Source organism: Narcine bancroftii, chromosome 11, assembly GCF_036971445.1.
Source record: "Narcine bancroftii isolate sNarBan1 chromosome 11, sNarBan1.hap1, whole genome shotgun sequence".
Lineage (NCBI taxonomy): Eukaryota > Metazoa > Chordata > Chondrichthyes > Torpediniformes > Narcinidae > Narcine > Narcine bancroftii.
Window position 1 is genome coordinate 60,847,483 of NC_091479.1, and position 27,550 is coordinate 60,875,032.

The window sequence follows — 27,550 nt, forward strand, 5'->3', positions numbered from 1 at the left end:
ATTCCTTCAATTTCCTGTGTAATTCTTTTATTGATATTTCTGGTTCTGCTAAGTATATTATAACGTCATCTGCAAATAGACTGATTTTATATTCCTTGTCTTTTATTTTTATCCCTTTTATTTTATTTTCTGTTCTTATCAGTTCTGCTAGTGGTTCTATGGCTAACGCGAACAATAAGGGAGATAGTGGGCATCCCTGCCTGGTTGATCTGCTTAAGTTAAATTGTTGTTATATATATCCATTTACTGTCACTTTCGCCAATGGCCCCTTATATAATGCTCTAATCCAATTAATATATTTCTCTGGTAAGCTGAATTTTTGTAGTACTTTGAATAAATAATTCCATTCTACTCTGTCAAAGGCCTTCTCTGCGTCTAAAGCAACCACTACTGTTGGAGTTTTATTTCCTTCTACTGCATGAATTGTTAATAAATTTACAGATATTGTCTGTTGTTCGTCTTTTTTTAATAAATCCAGTTTGGTCTAGATTTACTATTTTTGGTACATAGTCGGCTAATCTGTTTGCTAATAGTTTAGCTATTATCTTATAATCTGTGTTAAGTAAAGATATTGGTCTATATGACACTGGTGCGAGTGGATCTTTCCCTGTCTTTGGTATTACTGTAATTATTGCTGTTTTGCATGAATCTGGTAAGCTTTGTATTTTATCAATCTGGTTGATTACTTCCAGAAGGGGAGGAATTAATAAATCTTTAAATGTTTTATAGAATTCTATTGGGAATCCATCCTCTCCTGGTGTTTTATTGTTCGGTAGTTTTTTTATTATCTCCTGTATTTCTTCTATTTCAAATGGTTTTGTTAATTTATTTTGTTCCTCTGTTTGTAATTTCGATAGTTCAATTTTAGTTAAAAATTCATCTATTTTGTCTTCTTTCCCTTCGTTTTCGGTTTGATATAGTTGTTCGTAGAATTCTCTGAAGTTTTCATTAATCTCCGTTGGATTATATGTGATTTGCTTGTCTTTTTTCCTTAATGCCAATACCATTCTCTTAGTTTGTTCTGTCTTAAGCTGCCACGCTAGAATTTTGTGCGTTTTTTCTCCTAGTTCATAATATTTCTGTTTTGTCTTCATTATGTTCTTCTCCACCTTATATGTTTGTAGTGTTTCATATTTTATTTTTTTATCTGCCAATTCTCTTCTTTTAATTGTGTCTTCCTTCATTGCTAATTCTTTTTCTTTCTTTGCTATTTCCCTTTCCAACTGCTCTGTTTCCTGATTGTAGTCCTTCTTCATCTTAGTTACATAACTTATTATTTGCCCTCTGATGAACACTTTCATTACATCCCATAGTATAAACTTACCTTTCACTGATTCCGTATTTATTTCAAAGTACATTTTAATTTGTCGTTCAATGAATTCTCTAAAATCCTGCCTTTTAAGTAGCATGGAGTTTAATCTCCATCTATACATTCTTGGTGGGATGTCCTCTAACTCTATTGTCAATAACAGGGGTGAGTGGTCAGATAATCGTCTAGCTTTATATTCCATTTTCCTAACTCTCTCTTGCATGCGAGCTGATAACAGGAATAGGTCTATTCTTGAGTATGTTTTATGTCTACCCGAATAATATGAATATTCCTTTTCCTTTGGGTGTTGTTTCCTCCATATATCCAAAAGTTGCATTTCTTGCATCGATTTAATTATAAATTTGGTTACTTTGTTCTTTCTGTTAATTCTTTTCCCAGTTTTATCCATGTTTGAATCCAAATTAAGGTTGAAATCCTCTCCTATTAGTATGTTCCCTTGCGTGTCTGGTATCTTCAAAAAGATATCTTGCATAAATTTTTGATCTTCTTCATTAGGTGAATATACATTGAGTAAATTCCAAAACTCCGAATATATCTGACATTTTATCATTACATATCTCCCTGCTGGATCTATTATTTCCTCTTCTATTTTGATTGGTACATTTTTACTGATTAATATAGCTACTCCTCTAGCTTTTGAATTATATGATGCTGCTGTTACATGTCCTATCCAATCTCTCATTAATTTCTTGTGTTCCACTTCAGTTAAGTGTGTTTCTTGTACGAATGCTATATCATTTTTTTCTTTTTTTCAGTAAATTTAACAGTTTCTTCCTTTTGATTTGGTTATGTATTCCATTAATATTTAAAGAAATATAGTTCAACATAGCCATTTCATACTTTGTTTATCTTTCCTTTCCATTTCCTCATCATCACCTTTCCTTCTTATCCATTTCTGCTTTCTTTTTTTGAACACATTATAAGACAACATTTCTAAAACATAAAATATTTCCATTATTCTCCTATATAAAATTCCTTTAACCCCATTATCCCCTCCCCTTCCTGAGTTGGCCTTTGTCCCTTGTCGGGCAACCACATCTCCCCTCTCCATTTGGATTTGCGAATTCACTCACAAGCGTCAACTGATTTCGCAGTGACCGTAATTCTTCCCCACCCAGCCCCCCCCCCCAGAAAAGATTTTAATCTTCATATATAACAAAGGTCACTCTCTTAATTCCCCCCATACTTCCTTTCTTCCCTTTCTTTCCCTTCTTAGTTCTTACCTATACTCTATTTTTTTTTATATATACATACATACACACACACACACACACACACACACACACACACACACATATATATATATATATCTACATACATACATACATATAGTTTGTGGTCATTTTTGTTCTCGTTACATGTCTTCATCTCTCTGTCTGTTTTGTAGTTGTTCTGCAAATTTTCATGCTTCCTCCGTATCCAAGAATAGTCTGTTTTGCTGCCCTGGAATAACTATTTTAAGTACTGCTGGATACTTTAGCATAAATTTCTATCCTTTTTTCCATAGGATCGTTTTTGCTGTATTAAACTCCTTCCTCTTCTTCAGAAGTTCAAAACTTATATCTGGATAGAAAAAAATTTTTTGACCTTTGTATTCCAGTGGTTTTTTGTCTTCTCTATTTTCCTCATTGCTTTCTCCAATATATTTTCTCTTGTTGTATATCTTAGGAATTTTACTAGAATGGATCTTGGTAGTCCCAAGTTCGGGGCTTCAACTGACCTTAGGGAGCGGGCTTCTCTCTCCACAGCGGGCCTCCTCACACAGGTAAGGCCTTCACCTTCTTCTTCTGACGTCTTTTCTTCTTCTCTTCTTCCCGTTGCTTTTGGCTTTTCTTTCTTCGCTGCCATTTTCTCCACACCTTTACTTTCACTTAATTTTGGTTTTTGTGTTTGTGCCTTTGTTTTTTCACTGTCTTTTTTTTACTTTTCCGGAGATGGCTGGTGTTCCCCGACTGGCCACTACTCCATCACGTGACTCCTCCCAGAGTATTAACTTCTCAAAGTTGAACTGTAGTCTGATGGTTACAAAGCTTCAAACAGCTGAATCACAGTATTTTTCAAGATAAAAGGACACATTATTCCTTCATTGTAATATTCATTCATTCACTGGAAAAATTGCACTTCATGCTGGTCTTGTCAGCCTCCCACTGTAGATCACCTCATTTAATTCAAGTCCAAATAAAGGCTTCAAACCTGAAATGTTGACAGGCCATTTCTGCTTGTGGATGCTGCTTGAATCCAGGCAGTTCATTCTTCAATCACTTCCTTTGTGTTCATTGATCTGATGTTCACACTGAGATAAGAAAATACTTTATATAAGAAAAGCGTTTTTCTCACAGTTTTCACATGAGGGGGGGTAATTTGGGTTTTACCCACATGGGAACAACATGAACATTTTGATCTAAAATTCCATCCCTGTTCTCTGGTTGCCATGTTGCAGCAAATTATGCAGCCCTGGTGTTGGCGCTTCTCTGCTGGGATTTCTGACGGTAAATAATTTACCTAATTTTCACAGAGGATTTTTTTTTTAATTTAGAGATAGAGCACGGTTACGGGTCCTTCTGGCCCATGAGCCCACGCCGCCCAAACATAACCAAATAAACTACTTGACCCCCATACGTCTTTGGAAGGTGGGAGGAGACCGAAGCTCCCGGGGAGAACTCACGCAGACACGGAGAATGTACAAACTTGGTGATTGCTCGCGCCTGGGGTTAATAGACACTCTTTTAATAAACTTGTACAGTTACAAAGGGTCAAATTTATGCTTCTACAAGTTTGCTGAGTAGGCTTCAGTCTAGGGGCTCAGGACCCCTTACCCTCTGTGCCCCTAGGCTCAGGCTAGTCAGCCTAATGCACACATGTCAAACTCTGGCCCGCGGGCCAAATATAATTATATTTGGCCTGCAAGATCATTTCAAAAATGTATTAGAGGTGGCCCACCCTGCAGCGAGAGCCAATGCTGTTTTTTGGTAATGTCACCCCCACCATCCTCCCCCTTCATTGCACATCCTTCCCTACCCCCTAACTATCCCCTCCCCCCTAAAACCACCCCCCTTAAAAGATGGCCAGAATATTCTCAAAAAGGAATCCAGAATGGTAAAGTTCCACAAACCTACTGCTGGGAATCCTAACAACACCCGGGCATCAGATCCACGGGACGCGGAGGGAGCAAGAGTGTTGCAGGTTGACCGTGCAAACTTTGAGAACGGGGAAAACAAAATTGTAACACGAGAAGTCTGTCGATGTCATCAGCCGGCAAGCCAGTTGGAAGGCTCCCCGCACAACCAGTCACTTCTCCCACCTGTCGAGCAGTGCAGCGGATTGGTGAGCGCCTGTGATTGCCTGTTAGCGCGACGGACATGGCCGGCTGTGCACGGCCCCCGCTGTTCTGCAAAGGCTGATCGGCAGCGCGCTGGGCCTGAGTGGGTGGGTAAGCAGGGGTGGGCAGAGGGTGTAGGTGAGGAGTAATGGGCAGGGGAAGTTATGGTGGTGCGAGGGGCAGTTAGAGGGAGGGATGAGTAGAAGGAGGGGTGGATAGGGAAGAGGTAAAAGGGGAGGTGCAGGGCGAGTAGGGGAGGGGTGATTAGAGGGTGAGAGACGGGTAGAGGGAGGAACAGGTTGAGGGGAGAGGCAGTAGAGGGGCGTGTATAGGATGGGGTGGGTAGAGGCAGAGCGAGTGGAGTGAGGGGTGAGTAGATGTTGGGTAAAGGACTGGTCAGGTAGAGGGATGGTGGGTCGACGGTGAATAGAGGCCTAGAGCCTGAGGAGTGAGCAGGAAATGCTGAGTCCTGATGCAGGCCAAAATGGACACAGCCTGTGAATGCTGACTACATCTCCACCGGGACCAAATAGGTTTCCCTCAGGTCAAGCAAAGGGTGAACTTGAGCTACCTACTCCTGACCTGTAACATTATCCTCCTAAAGTTATATCCTAAAGTTTAACATTACATATGTTGAAAGAAGAGAAAACATGCAGATGTTGTTGAAAATTTTCAATAAATATTTAGTTCGGCCCTCGACTTAGTCCAAGTTTTTAATTTTGGCCCTCCGTGAATTTGAGTTTGACACCCCTGGCCTAATGGTTAATCTACCACTGGTATCAGGGCACCTGGGAACTTTATGCTTTGTTAAACAGATTTAAAAATTGAGAAACAAACAATGAAATAACAAGTTTTGTTCACGTCCTACTTGTAACAATGAAAAACACACTAAAATGTTTCACTGCAGCCTTGCCATTTAAAGAATCTGTGCCATAATCTTCATGTGTAAGAGGGGATAAGGGTTAAGGCAACAGACAAACATGCTGGAGAAACGCAGCAGATCAGAGTATCCACAGAAAATAAAGGATAACTAATGTTTCAGGCCTCTTCCCTTCGTCAGGATTAAGGGAAGCAAAAGCAGGCAGGCACCTCAATAAAAAGGTAGTGGGGGGGTGCTGTGGAGGGAATGGGGAGGAGCACAGGCTAACAGATAGGTGAGATAGAGGGCAGCTGGGAGGGTAGAGAGAGAAGCTAAGAAGTGCTGGGTGGATCGGGTTAAGGGTAGCTCTCTGATGGAAGGTAAGGGATGGGGAGCTGGTGGAAGGGAGAAAGAGAGGCGCAGGGAAGGGGCTCAATGAAAATTGGAGGGCAATGTTACATATAGCTGGAGAGGCCAGATTGTGAATTGAAGGTGATTTTCCTCCAAATTGTGGGTGGCTTCGGTGGTGATGTATGAGCCCATGGACAGTTACGTCAGTGTGGGAATGGAGTGTGGAATTGAAATGGTTCAGGTAGGAATCCAGGGTCTTGGTTGGAGTCTGTATGTCCAGAGCGAAACAATTAATTTGGAAGAACAGATTTCTCCGGTATTTATTTGTTAAACCTGTCAGAGACACCAAAACTGCGCCTGAGCTAGAGGCAGCGCTGTCACTGGGCCGTCTTTGTCTGGTTGCAGTGAGTGATTATGATTTTTAGAAACACATTTGCAGTGCACTTGATTATAATGCCAGTGTGTCTATGAGTCTGTAGGCCCAGATACAACTGGCAACTTGCGCTCACTGCCTCCTTTGTTCACAACTACTGGGCTAAACCACACAAAATCCACAAGCTACAGCTTTGCTTGAGCCCAGACCCGGACCCAGCCAAATCCCCCTTTCCCTGAGGCCACATTGCATTCAGCCGGTGCCGGGCAGGCAGAGCCGTAACTGGAGGGGAGGGGAGCGAGATGAGGCAATCCCCATCTTTTCAGCCCGGCAACCCCCCTCCCAATCCCACAGCCCTCCCACATTACATAATTTTGAACTGTGAGACCATGACATCTACTGTAGTGTCACAGTTCAAAAATAGGCGCCACTGATCTGCTCTGCTGTCTCCTTGTGCGTGCTCCCTGCTGATTGGGCAATTAGCTGGTGTGGATCGCATGCCACGCATGCATGAATCACGCGAATGCAAGGCGCAAAAAGAATTTGATGTTTGAACAGTGAATCGGAGAGGGAGGGAGAGCCCAAGAGGTGAGGTCTGTAAGTAAAATGTTTGTTTTTCTTACAAAAACCTGAATTGATTTCCAAATTGTGCCACACAGTTCAGGTAAGCCAAGGGGAGGGTTCAGAGTCAGCGTCAGTGGCTCTGGTCTCCAAGATCCCAACACCCGAGTCCCAACTCCCCTGTCCCTTCAGCCTACTGATATGTTCCAGATGAGATCAAAGCAACCTGTACAATACGAAGCATTGAGGATACTTTGGACTCTCTGGCAATAAATTGTGCTTTGCTGGAATTAAATATATTTTGCAGCTGTTTTCATGAAAGATAATTATTTGTTTTTTTTCCAAAATATATTAAGTGCAGTGATAATGCTTTCATCTTACATATCCGCTACAAACTGAAAGCACCTCCATAGTACGTGCAAATGATGATTGATCCAAAGCTCTGGTGCACTCATGGCTCCACCCCAGCAACACCCGCCCCCCCCCCACCATCCCCCCCCCGCTCAGCCCTTCCCCCTCACTCAGCCCAGGGTGCAAAATAGTTTGGCACCGGCCCTGGGGCTCTGAAGCAGCCCGATGAGATGCTGTAGCAGCCCGGTGAGGTGCCAGAATGGTGCTCTGGTAGCACTGCACCCCAATGAATACATTAAATTTGGCTCAGGAATCAAAAACATAATAAAATGTGTAGTTGCTTTGGTGAGGCTAGTGCTGTGGGTAGGTGGCTGGACATGACCCACGATTGCCCCCGCCTCCCATGATGCTGAGCCTGAGGATCAGGCTCAGCCTAAGAGTTAATCCACCACTGCCTGATACTCTTTGCCTGCGGGCTGGGGTGCATAACATTTGGTGATGCTATCGGCCTCTTCAGTCAACGTCAGGTGTCTTTTGTAGGCAAAATCAGAGTGCTTGCCGAGATGGCGTGGAACAGCTGTATTGATCATTGACATGGAGACACAGAAAATGGTCCCCCATGACCCTGCTGACTGCCTTGCCAACTTATATTCATCCCATTTGCCTGCTTTGGTATTGTAATGCGCGTCGAAAGAACCAAAGACTTGTTGATCCAAACCAAGGCTTTTATTAACTAAAAGACTGGAGCATATCACAAGTAGGTCGACCAGTCCAGAATGACCTTGTCTGGCTAGGAGCAATCCTTTAAGACCTGCCAGTAGGTGTGGCTACACTCTCAGCCAATCACAGTCATCCTACACTACCATCTGTACATATGTACATATACACATTGGTGATAGAATCTGTACTATCACAGGTATCCTTCTATGCCTTGCCATGTCTGTCCAAATACCTCTTTTGGCTACGCATTGTGTGTGAAAAATCAAACTTATCCCTCTCACCAGTGCCCTCTTGTTTTTGATACCCCAGCCAAGGGGAAAAAGATACTGTCTTCCCTCTCGATGCCCCCCTCATAATCTGACATGGCTCCATTAGGTTACCTCCCAGCTCCAAGGAAAACCAGCCCATCAGAGAGCTACCCTTAACCCTATGGACCCAGCCCTTCTTATCTGCTGTCTTCTCAATCTACCCTCCCACCTGCATCCATCTATGATCTCCAATCTGTCAGCCTGTGCTCTGATCCATTCTGTCCCTACAAGCCCTCCAATGCAGACACTGTCCTCCAGTATGACCACATCCTTCCCATGCAAAACATCATTGTGGCCTGACCACTGTTTGGTGAAGAACAACACAATGTGCCGGCTCAATAGAATGCATTGGCAGTGTTTGACGGACTGTGTCTGGGGGTGCCAGGTTCATTGTTGTCCATAAGAAAGGTTATATTGGTAAATTGCAGCTGAGCTTAATCTCTGTACAGGCAGGCTTTATCTATGTCTTAAAAATCCTTGATGAGGATTTCAGAATGTTTTCATTCAATGTTAAATTATTATATAATTGCAATTGTATCTTTATCTGGTGTTCGTATTATCTCAATCACAGGAGAATAAATGAGTCACATGAACTGACTTCATTTTTTTTAGTTTGAATCGATTCCCTTGAACTTTCTCCTCTTAAATGTAAAACAAGCCATAAGTAACAATGTCCTACCAAGCATTTGCTTTAAAAAGCTGCAAATAGGAGAATATTGAACATAAAAAACAGATAACACTTCTCAGTGAGATGTGAGCCATTGTGCTGGAGCACACCAGTGGGAGTGTACAGGTAAAATCCAGGTAAAGTAAGACCAAATACTGTGTGGGTTGGTACAGCAGCAACACCGTCTACAAATGTGCTGATGATACCTCAGTAGGGGGTTTATGATCAGGGTTGATGAGCCAGCATACAGGAGGGAGATTGAAAACTTGGCCAAATGGCTCATCGACAGAAACCTTACACTGAATGCTTCCAAAACCAAGGAGCTGATTCTGGACTTTATAGGAAGGGAAAACCAGATCAAGTCAAGTCACCTTCATTTGTCATTCATCCCATAGTAAAGACAGGATAGCATTTCTCTAGGACATATTTGCATAAATACAAGTTGGAATAGAAGTTAAGCACATTAAAATATTAAGACGTATATAGTAACAATCCATGGTACCCTATCCATAAATGTTCTGGGAGTTAAGGAGCCTGATGGCTTGGGGGAAAAAAACTGTTGCCCAATCTGGACATAAAGGTCCTGAGTGCTGCAGTACCTCCTACCAGATGGCAGAAGGGAGAACAGTTTACGTGAGGAGTGTGTGGAATCCTTCACAATGTTTATTGCCTTTCACCTGCATAGAGTGGAGTTGATGTCCTTCATGGGAGGAACAATTATCTTTTCTGCTGACTCCATTATCCTCTGCAGGATCTTGCAGTCCGGGGAGGTACAGCTCCCAAACCAGGCGGTGATACAGTTGCACAGGATGCTCTCAATACATCCTCTATAGAATTTAGTGAGGATGAAGGGTGGGAGAAGGACTTCCCTCAGCCTTCGCAGGAAGTAGAGGTGCTGCTGGGCTTTCTTGCCTATGGAGCTGGTGTTAAGGGACCAGGTGAGATTCTCACCAAGTGCACCCCAAGGATCTTGATACTCTTGATGACCTCAATGGTGGGGCCGTCAATGGTCAGTGGAGTATGGTCCCCCTGGGCCCTCCTGAAGTCAACAACCATCTCTTTTGGTTTTTTTTTAACATTCAAATACAGGTTGTTAGCTCTGCACCATCCGTTAGCAACTGCAGCTCATCTCTGTTCACTGCTGTGTACAATCCAGTGACCATTGGGAGATTAGAAGTGGAGAGGGTGAGCAAATTTAAATTCCTGGGAGTTACTATCTCAGGCAATCTTTTCTGGATTCAACATACATATCACCGTGAAGAAAGCACGTCAGTACTACTTCCTCAGGAGTTTACATAAGTTTGATGTGACGTCGGAAACCTTTGCACACTTCTACAGATGTGTGGTGGCAAGTGTGCTGGCTGGCTGCATCATGGCCTGATATGGGGGTACCAATATCTCTGACCGGAAAGCACTGCAAAAGGTAGTGGACACAACCCAGCACATATCAGGCAAAACTCTCCCCACATCAAGGATCCACATCATCCAGAATATGCTCTGTCCTCACGGCTGCCATCCCAGCACCTCTAACTCTTTGACTGTTGGACTGTTGTCAGCGAATAATCTGTTCAATGATTTGATCAAACTGTTCTCATGATGGTGTCAGGGTCGGCACCAGAACGAATGTTAGAGGGGGGGCATTAGTTTGTTAGAGGGGGAGAACAATGCTAATGATGTGGCCGGGGGCAGGTGAGAGTCGCTGGCGTGATGCAGGCAGGGGTGGGTCTGACAGTGACCAATAGCCGCGACTGTATGTCATGGATGCCCCACCTTGGCGCTGACCCTGATTGGTGTGTATCAGCAACTGTGTATCCACGTCTGTGTCTGTTGACATCAAAACTAATATGACATGCGTTATCTTAACTTACCCATCAAGATACCACAGAGTATTATATAAGCATTTATAATGGAAGTATTTTATATGAATAATCAGGCTCCTTTATCTGTACTTCCTGTAGACCTGGAATGCCTCACTCATCTTCTGTTGACCAGTTACAATGGGCCTTTGTTGAGAGAAGCAAAGAATGGCATCTGAAAGATAGGTTGAGATTCACATTCAAGTATAAAATGGACAAAAATGGCACAAACAGTAGTTGTATAAGTGCATTTGATGTACTATCAATAATTCACAAAAGACTAAGAACTGAAACAATCAGGCTTTTAATAGCTAAAGACTGGAACACTGTCAAACAACCATCCCCACCTCCTTGACTGGTCAGAGCAAAAGTAAAAAAATGGCCTGCAAGGGGTAGGATCGGCCTCGGGACTCACGTCCAGCTGGCATCAGCCAATCATGGTGCAACAGTGGTTCACCACTGTTCATTCTGGTTGTCTTCGGAACATTCTCTATCAAAGCTCAACTCACGCTCGGTTAACAGAATCAATCAAAGGCTGGCTTTGTCAGCAATTCATTGACATGATCTGACCTAAAACATGCATGCTATCAGCATACATTAATATTTTCTCTCTTTGAAATGGGTTCATGAAAGAAAATGCAAATAATCAATCTGACCTGTTCACTCAAAGGATTAGTTCATTACCCCTTTGGAATTTACATAGAGAACTTCATTTCACTTCTTTCTCCCATTTTAAGCACAAGTATTTGAATCCAGCAAAGTTAATGTGATTTCACAGAGCATGTTAAAATTTAATTGAAATGCATTATTGCATGATCCACATAACAGTAATTTCACACTAGATTACGATGAGTCAAATATCAAACTAAGGTTCTCCATTTATAAGTAATTTGAAAGATCGTGTGTTCTCTGGGGAAAGAAATCCACACAATTATTTAACGTTGGTTTCATGCGATGTAAAACAGTATTGTTTATTGTAAGTGAAAAGTTTTGTTCTGTGTGCTATCTGAGCAAGCCAACCCATGCTTAAGAATAGCAGACAGTGAAATAATAAAACAGAACTGCATAGTGCAGTGTCTTGGTAAATCCAAAAGTATTACTCAGACAAAATGCAGGATGTATAAAAAAGTACAGTTGAACAGTGTAGCGATATCATCTTTAACCAAGGAGAAGTCCATCCAAGAATCTAACAGCTGGAAAGAAACTACAGTGAAACTTCATTAGAATGTGATTCGTTAATCCGCAGAATCGCTTGTAGCATGGGTGTCTGTGGACCCCAAACATTGAATTTAGGAGCCAAGCGAACAGTGGCCAACAGCCACAAACTCAAAATGGATTCTTGTGACTCATTTCCAAGATGTGTGTGTTAATATGTGCAGTTTAAAGGTCTTATTATAGGGTTTGAGTCACAGTCTGTTTTCCTGCTTCCTGAATCATGACCTATATGCATCTGTTCCGCGACTTGGCTGTAACTATCATGTTCTAATGAGGTTTTACTGTATCTTTGATTCTGGAGGTTTGTGTTTTCGAACTGCCTTCTGCTCAACTGAAAGCAGAAAAGTGTGTGACTAGAGTCCTTTGACATATCAATAGCTTTCCTGAGGCTATGGTGTTATGTTCAGAATAGGCTCAGTGTCTGGAACAGAGCCCATTGCAGGCCAGGGCCAATCGTGCATCAACCTCACAGGTGGGCAGATTTAACCCTTGATTGACAGGTGAGGTGAGGTGACTTGGGGTCCATTTATAGCTTACTTTCATAATTGGAATGATCAAGGTGCAGAGATGCATGTTTTGAGGGTTCTCTGGAGGCCGTTGCTCGATTACGTCTGCTTAAATACCAATTTCAACCATGGTTGGTGGATGGGGTTAGATCTTTGTTATATCTCTTGAGTTACATGGGAGGCTTCTTAAATAACTTGGAGATGCGAGATTTCCTTAACAGAAAAGACTTTACTTACTCATGCCTTCCACTATCTAAGGAAAATTGTTCACACACTCTCAAATACATACGCCACCCAATGGTGCACTACCGTTACTACAGTGAGAAGGGTGTATTCTTATGCAGTTACAAAATAGTTCACGTTATCCCGACTATATAACACTTTATAATCAACTTTTTTTCTGTTTCTTTCTTTTCTTTTTTACTATTCACTCTATGTTTAGATTGAAATACGAGTCGATGTATTATTATTTCTATATATGATACCAATCCAAATGGGGTATATTATATTTAATTTATATAGACTTATAATGTATGGTTGTATGATAAAGCTCAAAAAGAAAGAAAACCACTGACACAGGCCTCATACAGCTCCCATCCAAATATTCTTTTAAATGTCAAAATTGAGCCTGCATTCACCACTTCAGCTGGCAGCTCATTCCACACTCCCACCACTGTGTGAAGAAGTTCTCCCAACTAATATTTCACCTTTCAACCTCAATCCATGTACTCTAGACCAAGGTTTAGCTAACAAATTAAATGATTCTGCCCTCTGGATGAACTGGTGTTGTCACATTGTAATTGAAAATTTGACAGGAAAGGAAAGCCAGCTGAGTGGAGATTTCTGCCATGAGAGGGCACAAACTGAAATGAGGTCTAATAGACAGGGATGAGGATCTCTCCTGCCCAAGGATCTGAGGGCTCTACTGAAGCCCCACTCTACCTTTCGCTGGGATGTGCATATTTGTGCCCCTCTGCACTTGAAATGTTCTGCCCTATACTCTGTGTAGCGTTCCATTCTGTTTACACAGGTTGGCTTTTACTGAACCTCAATGCCCTCCCACAGCCTTGCATGCTGCACGCACACAGCAAAGTTAGGTCTGTGGGCAAAGGAGTCTTCATCCTGTTTCCTGACGGCAGTCTACCTCATCAAACTAAAGTCCCTATTTATTCAGGGTGGGAATTCTGAAACATGTTCAAAAACGTACCACGTTCAAAAACGTACTGGGGGTGTAATTGCGGCATGGACTCATGGGCCAAAATGACCTGTTACTAGCTGTATGTCTAAATTATAAATTATGAAGGGCTGACGTCTCGAGATCAAAGGCCAAGAATAAATTCATGCGGTGATTATTTCAAATTTATGATGATAGATGCTTCGAATTTATAAATGGCTGAATAGAGACCAAGCTGAACAACACTGGACCCAGCGGGTACATCTCACACCCCACTTTATTCATTTTTTTTAATTTATTTTAGAAATACAGCACAGTAACACACCCTTCCAGCCCATGAGTCTAGTGCGCCCAAGTACACCCAGGTGGCCAACCCCATGTGTCTTTTGAACCAGGGTACCTGGAAGAAACCCACACAGACACATGGAGAATGTACAAACTCCATACAGACAGAGCCGGATTCAAATGCAGGTCCCTGGCACCATGGTAGTGTTGTGCTAACCACTACAATGGTCTTCCTTCTCAGTTTAGTTAAAAATTCTGTCATTATTTTTCTTCCACCCTTTACTTAATTTCAATGTTTTACCTATGAAGTTATTATCGAAGAAACATTGGTGTTTTGGGGGTCAGGTTTCCTGTCACTGAAACTGTATTGTAACATCAGTTAACAGTAACAAAGCAAATCCTTGTCCAAATAACATTGCCTAGTGGAGAATTAATCCACTTGTCCTCTGTGCACATCTTCAATCCACTACTGTCTTTCAATATGGGGTTTTAGACACAAAAGGTACATAATCGCCTGCTTGTTTTAAAAAATGATGAATTTACCTTTTATGCTGATGACCAAAAACACGGATCAAGCGGTACTTTTACGTGGGGGTGAATCAGGAGCCGGCTTCCAAAGCTGAAGAAGGCAGGGCGAGAGGAGCAGTAGCACTGCCCATCACCATGACGTCAAGTGTACACACCGGGAAGCAGCCTATACTTGAAAACAGCCACTGAAAGGAGGTATGAGCACTAGTGGAGATCTGCACAAGTTGTCTTAGGACTCAGGCAGATCTGTTGCGCAACATCATCACCTTGTTCGACTATATTTAAAATTCATGCTCCTGGGTCACCGGCTGACAGCGTCATCATGACAACCAACCCCCTTGGAGCTGCATTCAGCAGCATTCCTTTTACGGAGGAGATGGAGTGAAGTCGCTCCACCTCTAAGTGTACCACCTCCCACCACCCCCCCAGGCAGATGGAAGCTGGAGCGAGTTCAAGCAGTCCTTCTGCCTTCGGGCCTTTCATAGAGGTAAGTGGAATGATTTAAAGATGGAGAATCTCTCATCTTTACAGTCGTTTTTTTTTCACTATGAAAGGGCCTGATGTTAGTTTTAAATCGAGGATGGAGTCAAAGTAATTAATTTCTGTGAAACATTTTTTCTTGGTCACTTGATTTTAATCTTTGATGTTCAATGCAAAGCAGGCTTGAAAAGAAAATGCCTTCTGGTGGCATTCACCAATCATTATTCCCAAAGCATTTTGCCACCCATTGCTGCTGTATGGCCACCCACTGTGTGGTTAGGTGCCAACCGTAGTTATCACTTGTTGAAGTGTGCACTAAGCTGGAAAATTACCAGCTCATTAGACACATCATTTAAATTCTCAAGTCATTTTTGCCCTTCCAACAGTTTGCTAAACGTTTGTCTTAATTCTGGCTCCCCATCTGCTTTTACACCACCTAATTTAAACCAGAGTAAATCTAATTTATCTACTCTCTGATCATTCTCTGCACGCAATCAAATTGACCCCTGGAGAAATGACTGGCTGCCAAAAAATGCAGTGTCTAGGCCCCAAATCTGTCATGTATTGTTTCATCTTCTGTGACCTGTTCACCGTGGAGATTCATAAATTACAGACATTACACAGGATGCACCTTTATGAAGAACATAGTGAAATTGATGCCTTTTGCATGATCTGTTCCTATTTCCATCATCCTTTGTGCATGAGTCCACAGCCTGGTTAAGGAGGGGAGTTTGTTGCAAGCGATAGAGTTGCAGAGATGGAACTATCAATGGCTTATCATGTATATCCCATTGTGCGGCAATGGCTAGGATCCCAGAGTGCATTGGGAAGCTGAGCACGCAAAGATCTAGCGAGGATGTAAGTGAGAGGGCAGCCTGTAAATGAACAGTATTAACAGTGATACATGAAATAGAGATTGCATCCCCTTCAGCTCCATCACTCCTATTTAGAAGGAATCCCATTTGACAATTCCTCATCCAACTGACTTGACAACATGAAACAAGGGGGAAGGAGAGCAACGAAGGACAACTGAGGTCCGTGCTCCTGATGAGAATGTTAAAAGCAATCAAAATATCTGGGATCACGTCGTCCAAAAATGCTGGCGCAGTGACAAGCAATTTACACATTTCCAAAATGTCGCATGGCTTCTCAATGCGAGCTCTGTTGAGGGAGATGTGAAAGGTGCTGAAGTTTACGCAGGGCGCACGGCAACTGAAAAATTCTGGGTCAGGAAAATCACAGACAAAAGTTGGAATCCTGCTGGCTGCAACAATTCAGGTCATTAATTTTGGCCACTTGATCTTTCTGGTACAATTGTCAGAACTAGTGGGACTGATCAGTTAGTAGATGAAAATCAACTCAAGTGTTCATGCTTGAAATGAGTGAGCATGTTTGTAATAATAAAGGGACATCATATTGCAGTATCTTCTGAGCAAAGAGCTCCAATATGAGTACAAACACATTGGAGAAACTCAGCAGGCCACACTGCATTCAAAGGAAGTAAAGGGTAACTAACGTTTCAGGCCCTTGGTCAGGTACAATCAAAAATAGGAAGGCGTCTGAATAAAAAGGTGAGGGGAGAGGGGAGGAGAAGAGCAAAGAAGGGAGGAAGGGGCAAGCAGAGCAGCACAGGCTAACAGGTAAGAAGTCATAGGTGGTTGCAGGTGGGACGGTAGGAGAAAGAAAAGCTGAGAAATAATATGAGAAGAGGGCTGAAAGGGGAGCTGCCTGATAGGAGAAGGAAGGAGGTGGGTGAGCTAGAGGAAAGGAGACAGAGGGATGGGGGATGAAAGAAATTTGGGAAGGGGGTTTATGGAAAACAGAGAAGTCAATGTAAATGCCATCTGGCCCAAAACAGCCACCTTAGTTTCTTATGGATGTTGCATGAACCTCAGTTTCTCCAGCCAGCACGTTGGAGCACTACACTCGACCCCAGCATCTGCAGACTTTCGAGTTTAGCTCCACGATTGACCATTGCACTGTATTTCATTACTGTTGGAGTCAACCTTTTGCCAAGGTGGCGTGACGCAGTCTTTTCTCAGCTACCATTCTTGTGCAGGTAAGGGAGCTAGATGGTGAGATGTTGTGACAAAGGGCCGCGGGCAACCAAAGGAAGGGGAAGAAATCATGAGATTAGTCCAGAATTAAATTGCTTATTGAAAGCAAAAGAGTTGAATTGGGATAGAATCAACAAGGCAAGAAGAATATTCTGCTCAGGCCCATAGGGCAAGGAGAATATTCTGCTCAGACATAAGGAAAAGAGAATATTCTGCTCAGGCCTAAGGCAAGGAAAATATTCTGCTCAGGCCCATAAGGCAAGGAGAGTATTCTGCTCAGGCCCATAAGGCAAGGAGAATATTCTGCTCAGGTCCATAAGGCAAGGAGAATATTCTGCTCAGGCCTAAGGCAAGGAGAATATTCTGCTCAGGCCCATAAGGCAAGGAGAAAATTCTGCTCAAGCCCATAGGCAAGGAGAATATTCTGCTCAGGCCCTCAAGGCCTGGAGAATATTCTGCTCACGTCCATAAGGCAAGGAGAATATTCTGCTCAGGCCCATAAGGCCAGGAGAATATTCTGCCCAGGCCCAAGGCCAGGAGGACATTCTGCTCAGGCCCATAAGGCCAGGAGAATATTCTGCTCAGGTCCATAAGACCAGGAAAACATTCTGCTCAGGCCTAAGGCCAGGAGAATATTCTGCTCAGGCCCATAAGGCTAGGAGAATATTTTGCTCAGGCCTAAGGCAGTCAGGTTGAGCAAATTTTTTGAAAAGTGTTTACATTTAAACATAAAGATATAAAGTTTATTTCTAGTGAAAGGAGAGATGTCATGATAATGAATATGCATGATATGTATTAACCTGACCGGAAGTCAGATGGTAGGCACTGGAGGTAGAAGGTGCAGGATGATGAAATAAAGGAAGCAGGAAAATAAAGACACGGAGATGTTCAACTGGTAAAGCATGTGGTGTTGGTGTTATTAATTTCACATTTCGGGCCACAAATGTGACATTGGCGACGTGGATAAACATTTTGGATTTTAAATGTGATAAACATTTTGGATTTTGAATCGGTGGCTTTGAGCTGGAAGGTTTTCTTCATGGCAGTCACAGGAGCTGAATTTCTAGCACTTCAAGGTGTTCCTCATTTTGACCCGACGGGTGATGCGAGCACTGTGAGTGTGAAGTGGAAGGCATGGCTGGAAGAATTTGAAGCCTACGCCGACAGTCGTGGCCTATTTTTCGATAGCAGTACGGCGGAACAGAAAGCGCAGCGGAGAGTGTTACTTCTATTCACCGCAGGACCCACAGTTCAGGAAACTTTTAAGATGCTTTCGAATACTGGAAGGAAGGAGGAATACCAGAAAGCCGTAGATGCATTGAATGCACACTATGTGGTGACACCGAATGCTACATTTCAACGCCATTTGTTTCGCAAAACAAAACAAGAAGATGGAGAAACGGTTGCCCAGTATGTGACGAGATTGCTACAACTGGCTGTGGGATGCAATTACGTGGTAGCTGATTTGGACCTATGTCATGGGACATAGGCTTACACGGGAAGGACTGAACCCAGCTGATGCCAAGGTGAAAGCTGTTGCAGATGCACATGAACCTCAGAATGCATCGGAGATGAGGAGCTTCTTGGGATTGGTTAATTATTGCGCAAAGTTCATCCCTAACTTTGCTACACTGGCAGATTGGATCAAGTTGTGTAGCACTGCAGAACAGACAAACTCAGAAGGCGACTGCTGGAAAAAGGGGGTGAGTTGAAACTTACCAATGCTTTAACAATGGCTGCTGCATTAGAGGCTGTTGAGGGGCAATTTCATACCATGAAACTGAAAGACAACTCAAGCCAGCCCAGTAAAGACAAAGTTGGTCAACAAGTAAATAGGCTCTCGCATAGCCATAGCCAGCCAAAAAATATGCCGACACATGACTTAGAGTGTTACAGATGTGGAAACAGAGGTCATTTTGGAAAAGACCCATGCTGCCCAGCAAAAGGCAAAGTTTGTAGAAAGTGTGGAGGTAAGGACCACTTTGCAAAGAAGCAAGTCAAATGCAAACCAGAATGGGAAGAGTACAGCTTCTAAAGGCAAAGCTTGGGGGAAAGGAAAGTATCCTGGAAAGAAAGGCACTATTCGCCATATAGAAGGTGACCCAGAAAGTGACGATGATGATGACAACCAGGATGGGCAGAAATACTATCAGTTTACATTGAATGATGTACATCATGAGAAGGTCCCAGTGATAATTGGTGGTGTGACAGTTCCGGTCATTGTAGACTCAGGCAGTGACAGTAATGTAATTGACCGACACTTATGGGAGAAATTTAAAAGAAAAAAGATCATTTGTACATCAAAGAAGTGTTCAAAGAAACTGTATCCATACACAGCAACCAAGCCATTGCAAACCATTGGATGTTTCACTGCGACTGTGAAGCTGGTGACAAGTACACCTAAGCAGAGTTTGTTGTCATAGACGAGAGGGGAGAACCATTGCTGAGTAGACGCATGGCGCAAGACCTGGCAATATTTCATATTGGAGCTCATGTCAATGCAGTTCAGTCATACGAGGATATGAAACAAGAATTCGCCGCAGTTTTCCAGGGAGTAGGAAAGCTGAAAGGTCGACAACTAAAGCTAGCAGTGGATAAAACAGTCAAACCCAAGGCGCAACCAGTGCGCAGATCTCCATTTGGACTTTGTGGGAAAGTCGAGGGCAAAATCAAAGAGTTGATCAAGCAAGACATTATTGAACCTGTAGAACATTCAACACAATGGGTGAGTCCAGTAGTGATCGTGCCCAAACCAAATGGTGACATAAGACTGTGTGTTGATATGAGGATGGCCAATGAAGCTATAATTCGAGAATGACACCCCATACCAACAGTGGAGGAAGTACTTCAGGAGTTAACTACCAGTCAGGTGTTCTCAAAAATTGATTTAAAATGGGGCTATCATCAATTAGAGCTGGACCCAGAATCCAGGGACGTGACAACATTTGTGACTCACTGTGGATTGTACCGGTACAAGAGACTATCATTCAGCATCAATGCAGCTCCTGAGATCTACCAGTACGAAATCCATCAAGTGATTCAAGGCATTCCTGGAGTTGCCAACATTTCTGATGACATCATAGTCCATGCGGCTACAAAGGAAGAGCATGACAGATGGTTGAGGCGTGTGCTATCCAGACTACAGGGGGCAGGCCTTACCGTGAATGGAGACAAGTGCCAGTTTGGTGTCTCAGAGATGGACTTCATGGGACATAGGCTTACACGGGAAGGACTGAACCCAGCTGATGCCAAGGTGAAAGCTGTTGCAGATGCACATGAACCCCAGAATGCAACAGAGATGAGGAGTTTCTTGGGATTGGTCAATTATTGCGCAAAGTTCATCCCTAACTTTGCTACACTGGCAGAACCACTGAGGAAACTAACCAGGAAAGGTGTATCATTCCATTTTGGCTCTGAGTAGAAGGAAGCATTCACAGCTCTGAAACAAAGTCTGACGAATGCCGATACTCTTGGGTATTATGATCCGGCTGCACCAACCAAAGTCATAGCGGATGCCAGCCCAGTTGGTTTAGGAGCCGTGTTGGTCCAGATGCGTGATGTGGGACCAAGAATCATTGCCTATGCCAGCAGATCTTTGACAGATGTGGAAAGGAGATGTTCTCAGACAGAGAAAGAAGCACTCGGACTTGTATGGGCCTGCGAGAGATTCCACGCATATTTGAATGGCATTGAATTTGAACTCATCACGGACCATAAACCATTGGAGGTGATCTATGCTGCCAGGTCCAAACCGTGTGCCAGGATAGAACAATGGGTGCTCAGACTCCAACCATACAAGTACAGAGTAGTTCACATTGCCGGGAAAGCAAACATTGCTGATCCGCTGTCCAGATTGTTGAAAGATGGATGCCTACGATCCAAGTCAGAATTGGGGACAGAAGCAGAGAGCTTTGTACGCTTCATAGCTATTCAGTCGACACTGGAAGCTGTGACAATGAGGGAAGTGGAGAGAGAGTCCGAACATGACTCAGAACTCATGGAAGTTAGAGAATGTATCCAAAGTGGACAATGGGACAAGTGCATTCACAAGGCATATATTCCCATTAGAGATGAACTTTGTTGCATCAGGCAGTGCATATTGAGGGGGTGTAGATTGGTGATACCACAGTGGTTGAGACCGAAGATCGTATCATTAGCTCATGAAAGACACCTAGATATTGTTGGTACCAAGCAAAACCTCAGGAGTAAAGTATGGTGGCCAGGTTGTGATAAAGATGCAGAGAAATTCGTCAAGACCTGCCATGGGTGTCAACTCACAAGTAGGAGTAATCCTCCAGAGCCGATCCAGAGTACGCATCTCCCAACAGGACCGTGGATCGATGTAGCTGTTGATTTTCTCGGACCTTTACCAACTGGTGAGTCAATCATGGTAGTGGTAGATTACTACAGCGGATACTATGAGTTCTCTGTGATGAGGTCAACGACCACTGAAAAAACAATACAAGCATTGGCAGAGATCTTCGCGAGATATGGATTGCCTGTTACAATGGTCCACAGTTCATTTCAGAGACATTTGCTGAATACATGAGGACCACAGGTATCCACCATCATAAAGTAACTCCTAATTGGCCGCAAGCCAATGGGGAAATTGAGAGACAAAATCAGTCCATCGAAAAACGATTACGGATTGCTCATGCAGAAGGACAGAACTGGAGAGAAGCATTGCTATCCTTTGTAGCTGTCTATTGGGCAACGCCTCATGCAACCACAGGAAAAAGTCCAGCAGAAGTACTTTTTGGGAGGTAAATTCGCACAAAAATGCCCGAAATAAAGGAAATCAGGGACGACCAGGTGATGAGGGACCACGATGCTGAAAAGAAGGGAGCAGCAAATCTGTATGCAGACTCGAGGCGTGGGGCCAGGTACTCAGACATCATGCCTGGAGATAATGTTCTGGTGAGGCAAGAGAGTGGTGGTAAGCTAGACACACCTTATTACCATCAACCCTACACGGTTGTATCCAGAAGCGGCAGTATGGTGACAGTCAAGTCTCCAGCTGGAGTCCTGAACAAAAGAAATGTGTCTGGTGTCAAAAAGTACCAATCCAGAGTGACACCGAGTGAAGTGGTTGGAAGTCCAATGCGAGATGCTCAACCTGAGGGACCAGATGATGTTCCAGAGGTAGTTACCAGCATTCCCAATGAAGTGGCCAGAATACCAGAAACACCAGAGGCCGCAGCGAGCAGTGTTTCCGGTGCTGAGGGTGAACAACCAAGTCGCGACAGTAGCATTGCAGGAAAGCCGAGACGGGACAGGAAACCACCTAAGCGATATGAAGATTTTGTGCCATATTTCTAATCGTGCCCGCATTATCACTAAAGTGAAAGTTTGTGATAATTGGAATGAGTTTCAATGAAGCGCAGTAATGTTACTCACCCAGGAAGAGAAATGATAATGGGAACATTTGGACAGTGATTTGATCAATACATCACAAAGTACATGTATGAGTGCTGTATGAATTGCATTTTTGTTTAGTCGACTATTTGGTATTAAATTAAAAAAAAACAACAAAAGTATTGGAATTTAAACATGTGAGGTGTATAAATTTAAATGTGTACATTTTGCATATGAGGTGAGCATTGTATTAGTAGAATTATAGAAGAACAGTTGAGCTATTATATTACATTGTTGATGTTACATTTTGTGAAGAGGGAATTTGAAGTTGTTTTGTTTTGAATTTGAAGTTGTTTCATTGGTTCAGACGGCAGAAAAATGCTATTGATAGTGTTAAAGTGTTTACATTTAAACATAAAGATATAAAGTTTATTTCTGGTGAAAGGAGGGATGTCATGATAATGAATATGCATGAGATGTATTAACCTGACCGGAAGTCAGATGGTATGCACTGGAGAGGGAAGGTGCAGGATGAGGAAATAAGGGAAGCAGGAAAATAAAGACACGGAGATGTTCAACTGGTAAAGCATGTGGTGATGGGGTTATTAATTTCATATTTTGGGCCATAAATGTGACAGGTTGAGCAAATTTTTTGTTTGATAAGCAAAGTATTTCTGGCATTTCCTGATTTAGTTCAGATTTTTAACAGCAACAGTTTTTCCAATTCCATCAAGCAGATAATTTGAACTTTGCAACCCTTCTCTTCTGTGTGTCATCATTGAGTTGGTCTGGGCAGGGCCTTGTCTGTGAGTCAGGAAGGTATGGGCTATCTATCAGATTAGCCTGTGGCAAAAGGAACCAGAAATCCGTGCTTGCACATTATTCAGGTTCCCATAATGAACCAACCGCACCATGCATTACAAGCACCTTTCACACTTGCGTCCCACTAAATCGGCTGTTCAGTATTTTGGGATAGGAATGGGGGTTTTGCTGTTCACACTACACCACTCCTAACTGGGACACTGAACATTTTCACACTTGCAAGGAGCCATTCCCAGGGTTAGGACAGTAGTACCTTCCACTGGTGACATCATGACGCATCGAGAAATGGTGGACCTGCCCTAAATCCTGATCAATGTACTGTGGCAGACATACAGCAGAGAAAGGCTGCATACATGGAGCATTCTGAGAGGGGTTTCTCTGCCGCATAGCCTTCTGGGAAGATCGGTCCACCATTGCTTTTTCCCATGATCTTTAAAAATTGTGCACTATAGCACTACCAATTTTCCCCACACTGTTTAAAAATTGTCCACTATTGCTATTTACTACTATTTATTTCCTCTCACTCTCTCCCACTGCAACTTTCCTAGGGCAAAGTTTATATCTTAATTTTAATCTCTTCTTCCTGCACTCATTTAAAAACAGGTCATTTCAATCCCACAATGTAATTGCCCATTTCACATTTGCTTGATTGCAACGCTGGCTTCTGCAAACACTGGAGATTGTACTAGGGGTCAAGACCGTCAATCCCCGGTGTGAGATGACATCATGTGATGCCGGCGTTGAGCAGATTTTGATTCCTGGTATCACTGGCAAGTGCAAAAGGGGTCACAGAGTAAGTCACAACTTGGCTTTGCGAATGAAGATTTAGGAAAGGGGGCCGTCCACGTCTGCTGCAGGCTTCGCTGGTGGCTGACGAGGCCCATGTGGGTCAGACGTGCCCGGCCACTGCGGTTGCAAGGGAGATTCTGTTCTGGGTTGAGTGCTGCTGCGTCACAGTTCTTGAGTAATGACTACTGACTAAGAATATGTCTGCACCACTTAAAGAGTTAGAACATTACAGCACAGTCCAGGCCCTTCAGCCCACGATGTTGTGCCAAATCATGTAAACCTACTCCACAACAATCTTATCCTTCCCTCCCTCAAACCCATAGCTCTCTATTTTTATTCCTATCCAAGAAGTTTTAAAATATCCCTATTGTGCCAGCCTCCACAGCCATTGCATTCCTGGAACCCACCACTCTATGAAGAAAAAACATGCATCTGACATCTCCCCTAAACTTTCTCCACTCATCTTTAACAGATGTCCTCTGGAATTGTCACCCTATGAAAAAGGGTCCACATCATCTAAGACTCTCAATCTAATCCCTCAGTGTTTCAATCCTAGTTCTGTCAACCTTGCTTCATGAGACATGTTGTCCAATCCTGGCAAAATCCTAGTGAATTTCCTCTGTATCCTCTCCAAAGCATCTCCATCCTTTCTGCAGTGAGGTGGCCAGAACTGAACACAATATTCCAAATGTGGTCTCAGCAGAGTTTTCTAGAGCTGTAACATTTTCTCACAGTATAAGAAGAAAAAAAACCTCAGTGACATTGATCGTGCCCGCTGATCATTCCTCATCTACCTGGTGGAGATCGCTTTGCCCAACAATGTCTCCTGTCCATGGTTTACCTTTTCATTGTTTCCACCTTTGGTCACTGAGAATTTCCTGCAATGCCTTTCTCTCTCTCTCTCTCACTCTCTCTCTCTCTCTCTCTCTCTCTCTCTCTCTCTCTCTCTCTCTCTCTCTCTCTCTGCCTCTGTTCCCTCCACACTGCATCTGGAATCCTCTGAAGATCTCTTTGTAACACTGTTCAAGCTCCATATCAATGTGACATTCCACTCTTATTGCAGCGCCCACATCACTGAAACTCTGCACAGTCTCAGAATGATCACAGTGTCTGGGTGACTTCAAGTTTCCTTCAACTTAATATGTGTAAGACGGAAATTATGTTTGGTGTAACTCGCTCCTGTTCATGCTACTGACCCACGACAGCATCACCAGATCCAGCTCCAACAATGATCAAGTTTGCAGTTATCGCAACAGTCATTGGCCTCATCAGCAACGACGATGAGTCGCACAGCAGAGAAGAGGTGGGATATCTCATGAAATGGTGCAAGAGTAACAACCTGAGTCTCAATGTGGACAAGATGAAGGAGATGATCGTGAACACCCCCCCCCCCTCCATTACACATTAACAACTCTGTTGTGGAGAGAGTGGAGAGCATCAGGTTCCTTGGAGTGACCTATTGTGGACACTCAACATCTCCTCACTTGTCAGGAAGGCACAACAGGAACTGTACTTCCTGAGAAGAATGAAGTGGGCAAGGCTACTGGCCACCATTCTGTCAACCTATAAGAACTCTATCGAGAGCGTCCAGGCTGGCCACATCACAGTGTAGGTTCAGTTGTTGCAGAGAAATGGATCGGAGGTCAATCTTCAGGACCATAAGAGGGGCAGAGAGGATCACTGGATTCTCCATCCCACCATCGACAAATTCTACCGGGATCGTTGTTTGAAGAGGGTGCTCAAAATCATTGAGGACCCCTTCCTCCCTGAACACAGCATCTTTCAGCTGCTCCTGTCGGGGAAGAGATGCAGGAGTTTCAGAACCAGCACCACCAGGCTGAGAAACAGCTTCTTCCTGCGAGCAGTGAGAATGGTGAACGACCAAAGGAACTGCTCACAGTCACGATCTGAGACTCTCATATGTACAAAATAGTATTTATTTATTTATTAATGTCTATAGATGAAATACTTGTCCTGCATATATACTGTTTGTATGTGTGTTATGTCTGGTTGTGTCTACCTGTTTTGCACCAAGGACCGGAGAACGCTGTTTCATCTGGTCGCACTTGTGCAATCAGACAACAATAAACTTGACTAGACTTCTAACAATCAAGGCAATCACTATAACTCTCTTAAACTGAGCCAGGCCTTTTGTGACTTTGGTGTTGAGTTTGATGCTCAGCTGCTAAACTAGTCCTTGGACAACTGCCGATGAAACCTTCAGACCTGTTGTTGTACCTTTTGAGCCAAAGTATTGCCTCACAGCTGTTCATTTTCAATGTGCTGTTGATTACACCAGACTACAAAATCAGGAAATGGTGGAAATGCAATACGCAAATGTGCTGGAGAAACTCAGCAGGTCATGTAGTATCCACAGGAAGTGAACAAAGATGAACGTTTCAGGCCTGGGTCCTGTACAAATTCCTGTGGACACTACGTGGCCTGCTGACTTTCTCCAGAATGTTGTGCACTGCACTCAACCCCAGTATCTGCAGACTTTTTTGTTTAGCTCCAAGCAGGATTTCAATGATCATTATACAAAGAATGTTATGGTTCAGAATCAGAATCAGGATTTATTGTCATGAACAAGTCATGAAATTCAGTGTTTTGTCACAGCATCATAGAGCAAGCTTTCACATTGTAGCCGTCTTATGACATTACTTAAAAAAATAAAATAAAATTATAACAATAACAGTGTACGAAAAGTGAGGCCGTGTCTGTGTTTCATGATTATTCAGGAATCTGATGTCAGCGGGAAAGAAGCTGTCCTTGTGCCAGGAGTGCTCGTCTTTAGGCTCCTGTACCTTTTCCCTAATGGTAGCAGAGTGAAGAGGGCCTGGCCTGGGTGGTGGGGGGTCTTTGAGGATAAAGGCTGCTTTTTTAAGACCCTGCCTCATGTAGATGTCCTGCATGGAATGAAGTCTGGTACCTGTGATGTCACAGGCTGAGTTAACAACCCTCTGGAGTTTATTCTTGTCCTGAGAGTTGGCCACCTCTGTACCAGACAGTGATGCAACCAGGCAGAATGCTCTCCATGTTACACCTGTAGAAGTTTACAAGAGTTTTCTGTGACATACTGAATCTCCTCAAACACCGCACAAGGTATAGCCACTGGCGAGTCTTCTTCGTGATTGCATCAACATAGAGGCACCAGGACAGATCCTTGGAGGTGTTGACACACAGGAATTTGAAGATCTTGATCCTTTCCAGGACTGAGCACTAGATGAGGACTGGGTCGTGTTCTCCTGATTTCCTCCTGAAGTCCACAATCATCTCCTTGGTTTTGCTGATGCTGAGTGCAAGGTTGTTGTTGTTACACCATTCAACGAGCTGATCCATCACTCTCCTGTCCGCTTCCTCATTGTTATTTGTGATTCTTCCAACAACTGTGGTATCATCGGCAAACTTGTAGATGGCATTGGAATTGTGCCTGGCCACACAGTCATGGGTGTGTAATGAGTAGGGCAGTGGGCGAAGCACGTATCTTTGTGGTGTGCCTGTGTTGATGATCAGTGAGGAGGAGACATTGTTTCCGATTCATACTGTCTGTGATTTCCTGATGACAAAGTCAAGGATCCAGTTGCAGGGGGGTGGGGGGGGGGGTACAGAGGCCTTGAATTTGTAGCTTCTTGACCAGCCCTGAG